At 44.2% G+C, this 5,498-nt stretch overlaps 1 long non-coding RNA gene across 1 annotated transcript; it reads left to right on the plus strand.

The window, feature by feature from the left end:
• Nucleotides 1–3,393: 3,393 nt before the first annotated feature.
• On the plus strand, nt 3,394–4,841 carry LOC119288891. Its single transcript, XR_005141334.1, has 3 exons — nt 3,394–4,217; nt 4,322–4,445; nt 4,553–4,841. It is a non-coding gene; the product is annotated as an uncharacterized LOC119288891 (long non-coding RNA).
• The last annotated feature ends 657 nt before the right edge of the window (nt 4,842–5,498 follow it).

Here is a 5,498-nt window from a genome sequence, read left to right on the forward strand (position 1 = left end):
TCCCGCGATATTTGTGTGCTTAAGTAGGCATGCATATTGTGTGACTAGCGGTAATATGTGACACTGATTGAGTGTGAATTGATTGTTATTGTGTGCTTTTGTTTAGTTGAGTTTTCTTTTGCTTCTTTCTTTTTGGCCCCGGTGTTACATTATTTTTTCTCTATTAAGAGTTGCTCATCAACCGACACTGAATCTGAAGAATCAACAAGGAGTTCTATTTGGAAGCTCAGCTAAACAGAATGGAATTCTCAGCCGACTGTAGTGAAATGGGGAATATCTGATCTTGAGGCTGATAACGAATTGTGCATTAGTGTGCACTCCTCACAACAGTACTGATAACTCAAGTCTACATCAATACAAAATACTCACAGCAGTAATAATCAAGTCAGCAGCAAGACAAGTCAGGTACAAGATCCTCAGTATATTTTCAGTCAAAGGTATGGAGCATATACAAAATTTTGGCTCAGCAAGGCATGATGCTTGAAATATATTATCATCCGAAATAAAGTCAGAATGTGATATGCTTAAGGAAGCTGGTCAAACGAATTTTCTCATGCAAATAATTAGCCACAAAATATTATGGGTGTGTGTGTAGATTTCAGTCTGCATATCAGTATGAAGTTTTGGATATAAGAAACCTAGAATTATTCCACACGCTATCGGAAGAAATTTATTAGGCAAGGCTCCTCAATTTTTCCTCAGCATGATTTGTGAACAATTTCCGGCCCACGATAACCGGTCTTACACAGCAAGATACCTCAGTATAAGCTTCTGACAAACAGAAATGAATTTTTCTCAACAATAAAACTGGGGAGAAGCTTCCCAAGTACGGAAACCCGGCTTCTCCTACACAATAATCATGTCAAGCTTCGTGTGTAAGCTATCGAGGCTTCTTATGCATGCTACCCAGATAAAGGCTTCGAGCAGAAGCTAACGAGCCTTCCCCAGCAAGCTGCATGAATGGCTTTTCTCTGAAGTGCAAGGATCAGATTTGCAATAATTTTATCAGAGATACAATGCAGTCAAAACATATGCCTACCACAAGGATCGAGTGTTAGGTGGCATATTCTTCTTATACATATGGTGAGCATGCACCCCCAATCATATCAGTCACTCATACGAGGTACGGATCCAACAGATATACTTAAAGGAAAGTAAGGATCCCACAACCTCATGAGTCAGGCAAAGGAAAATGGGCAGAGATACATCTCATGTAATACAAGGATCGACAAGATTTGGGGATGACATCACAAAATCCAAAGTGTTTCCAATGGTCATCAAGGTCATTATTCCCGCACCAGACAAGGTGATATCAGGAAACCTTGTCACCTTCTTGTATGATTGGCCTCAACAATGAGCTCTATACAACTACAAGCTCCGAACATATGTCATATGTGTGTGGACCCAGGTCAGAAAAATAAGCAAAAGGAATAATGCCAACAATATCGCGCTAGCCACAGTCATGGTCATACGAAAAAATCAAGGACAGGTGTGACCAAGTTATTTCAGTAAGGTATCCCGACGAAGAAAATCATGACCATTAAAAGGGTGAGACTGACAGCAAAGGTATCATGATTTTTGCACGACCATCGGGGTCCGGATATCCAAATCGGTTGGAGTCTGTAATTCCATATGGATCCACAAAGGCATACTCTTAGCAGCCTACTCTGATTTACAACGATTTTGTACCCTGCTGACCCGCTGGGAATGGTTAATATGGAAAATCCAATCGGGTATACCGACAAAATGAGAAAATCAAAATCCGAACAATCAGCTCAAACCCGGTATACTCACCGATGGAATCAAGTACATGGTTAGTCTGTCAGGAAAAGCATTTGAGGTATGACACAGCGATAACTCCATACACTGTTATATTGCTCCTAAAAAAAGGCAGTCGGATCTTTGGTACAGATCATTTGAGGTAAGAGTTGTAACAACTTGGATTTTGGCCCTTTTCTTTTTCTTTTTGATTTATTGGTTTTTGCTCGTTTTTCTTTTTGGAGTGGTTCTATGGCCTTGTCACCTGGGAAATCATCTTCATTTCCTCTCCCAAGTTGCTCATCATCCAAAAACCCTTGCCAAGATCATGTCACTTCACTCTTGGACCAAACCCTAAGATCTTTTTTCTAGGGAATATTCCTTTTACTATTAAAGGAATAACCCTGTCTGCTCTAGGTTGTGAAGCAACCTATATTTTTGCCCATCCAAATATCCCTAAATAATTCTTATAAATTGCTTGGGTCATATCTTCCTCAATTATGACAAAATATTTCATTGGCCATATTTCTCATCATGCTCAATAAATTCATTTCCTATTCTGTCCTAAATGGCACATTGTGAAGCAAGTGCTATTTTCTTTTCCCATTTGCCCGCAAACTTTCTTGGCATGATATATCATCCAAATAATTGACATGTTCAAAAACTCAACTTTATTTGCCTAGCCAAACTTCCTTAGTGAATTTTCAAAGTTCCTGTCTGAGGGAAGCCTTTGTGAAGGAAGTGTTAGCTAGGGTTATCCAAATGAGTTGAAATTTTGCATGCCTCTTATTGTGCTCATATTATCTCACTCCTACAAATTTCAGCTCCATCCCTTGATCTATGTGAGAACAACATCAAATCTTTTATTCTGTCAATATTTTCAGGTTGTGAAGCAAGTATATTTTATATTGCTTCATTTTGCCTGAAAATTACCAGAGCATTCTTCTACCAAAATAACTTGTCTCCACCAAATTTGGCATCAATTCATCTAGCCAATATTGCTCTAGAATTTTTGCAAGTTTCTAGACAGAGGGAATAGCTGTGAAGGAAGTACAGTTTTGGTAAAACCAATTGGTATGAAATTTCTACAACACCTTTGTCAGGCCAAATCATTAAGCCTTGCCAAATTTGAGCTCAACTGGCATCATCATGTGAGTGCATCATCCAAATCTCATTTCTGGACCAGTTTATGTGGTTGTTAAGCAATTACATTAAACCTTGGCCTTAATCTTCTCAAATTTACCAAGGTGAATGTCCTTCTTTACCTAAACCTCGCAGACAACTCCTTCGCTTCCAAATTCCTTCCTGTTGATCAGCAGTGCTCGGTCAAGTTTACTGCAGTAAACTTCAGGCGGTGACTACCATTTAACCATAGCACTTTTCACTTATCTGCCGCCTCAGTTGCAACCTCCACTGGATGGACTACGCACTAGACAACCAGTTCCAGCCCCTCTCCCCACTAAATGCCAGTGCACACGGTGACCGTGTTAATGGCAAGCCTGTGCGCGCGCTCAGCTGCCGTTGGCCGCGCCCAGGATGGATTCTTGCTCGGGCCCCTCCTCTGCTCGGCGTCTTAGCGAGCACGAGCATGTCCCCTAGCTTCCTCTCGTCATTGCCGTTCTCCTGCACCCCTCTCCCCCTCCGTCCGCTTCCTCGCCGCCGCAAGCCGCCGCGCGTCCACGGGGAACAGTGGCATCTTGGCTTGGTTCATCGTCGCCGTCGTCATCCCCCCCGTGCTCCCTTGGCCGCCTCTGCCCCGTGAGGGCCTCCACTATGCCTCCCTCGTCGCCTGCCTCCAAGCTCATGCGCGTGGGCATGCGTCCACGGCGCCGGCAACGCGTCCGCGGCGACGCCAGCTCGGCCTCCTCGCCCCGCGGCTATATAAGACCACCCCGCGGCCTCCCGAGCGTCTCAGCAGCCTCGCCTCACTCCCAGAAACCTCCCCAACCTCTCCTCCGATCTAGAGATGGTTCAGAGCCCTCCGGCCGCCTCGACCATCGCCGGTCCTCGGCTAAATTCGCTCAAAGCCGTCTCCCTCCTTGCTTTCTTCCACCACCAGAGTTCCTCTCTACCTCCTGTGATCCTCCACGGTCGTTTCCCTCATCCTCCGGCGCGCCAGGGCGCAGTGCCCATCGCTGGCCGCAGCCTCCATCCGCCGCGGCGGAGGCTCAGCCCTCCACAACGCTCGCCAGCGCGCGTGACAGGTCCAGGCGGGTGTGCCTCCTTGTGCTGGTCACTCCGGTGGCCGGGGCGTCCCCTGAGTCGGCCCGAGTCGCTGGGACGAGCGCCGGCGTCGAGCCTCTGCTCTGCTTCGTCGGGCGAGCAAGGAGTTGAAGACGACGACCACTCCCGACGACCCCACCTTCCCGCGGGACCCACCCGTCAGCCGCTCTGGGCATTGACCCACATGACGCTGATGTGGATAAATGGTCATGTACCCGTCAGAATACGTTTTCCAGGTTATAACGCGTATTCCCGTGTTTCCTTAGAATAAAATACGTTTTCCTGATTTGAAAGCGCACTTTGCCTCTGTTTCAACCAAGAATACATTTTCTGCTTGTAGAAGGCGTATTCCAGTAAAAGGCGCTTTCAGTTTTTCTGTCAAGGGCCTGTGTGTGAGGATTTTATTGCAGAAAGGTCCCTGGCAGAAAAACATTCATATCTTTTTACTCCTAGCTCCAAATCAGGTCAATCCAAAGCCCACTTCTTCGTTTCATCGAGCCCGTTCTGATGGAACCATTTTCACCATGTTTGGACATTCTGAAAATGACCATTTTTCCCTGCCCTTATTTAGCCCCTCCGAGAGAGAAAGATTTCCCGCGGTTCTTCTATGAGCTTCTCGCACTTCTTCTCGGTGATTTCTTCCATCCCAGGAAAGCCACACCCTCCATTAGCATGATTGCAATGTAGTAGCATGGTTTAAGTTATTGAACTTGTTTAAAATATTGCATTAGGTATGTATGATTTGTTCATGGCATTTCTCGGAGTATGGTTTTGATCTAGATGTTGCCATGATATTGCCTGGAGTTCTAGGACTTATGTTTTGATGATTATGTGGATGACATGTTGCCTTTGGATTCTTAGTGGCTATTATGATTATGTTCATGATGGTATTATGCTTTGGAATATTACTTTGGATTACATGTTGCCTTTGGATTCTTAGTGGCTATTATGATTATGTTCATGATGGTATTATGCTTCGGAATATTACTTTGGATGACATGTTGCCTTTGGATTCCTAGTGGCTATTATGATTATGTTCATGATGGTATTATGCTTTGGAATATTACTTTGGATATCATGTTGCCTTTGTATTATTAGTGGCTAGTGTTAGTTTCATCATTATGCTAGTTGATATTATGTTTTGGAGTATGATGATGGAAATGATGCTTGCTATGGATCATAGTTGGATAGTTAGTTCTTGATATTTGAGTAGTAGCCTAATCATTCTTGGATTCATCATAGTAGTGTTATGCTATCCTCTGAGTATTTTGGAGAGACGATATTCAGCTTTGGATTATTTGTTGGATATTGCTATGACTTGGATTATAGGTAGATAGATGATATCGGAGTATCAGTCATTACTATTATATTTTGGGGATAAATTCCATCATTAAGTTGGTCATGTGCCACCGAACCAGGATTTCTCCAGTGCAACCACATTTTCCTTTATGGGAAGGCCCTAATGCGGTCTATTGTCATGCCTCTCGCCAGTGCCTCCAACGAGGGAAGGTTATGGG

The sequence above is a fragment of the Triticum dicoccoides genome, chromosome 4A, assembly GCF_002162155.2.
Source record: "Triticum dicoccoides isolate Atlit2015 ecotype Zavitan chromosome 4A, WEW_v2.0, whole genome shotgun sequence".
NCBI classification, from domain to species: domain Eukaryota; kingdom Viridiplantae; phylum Streptophyta; class Magnoliopsida; order Poales; family Poaceae; genus Triticum; species Triticum dicoccoides.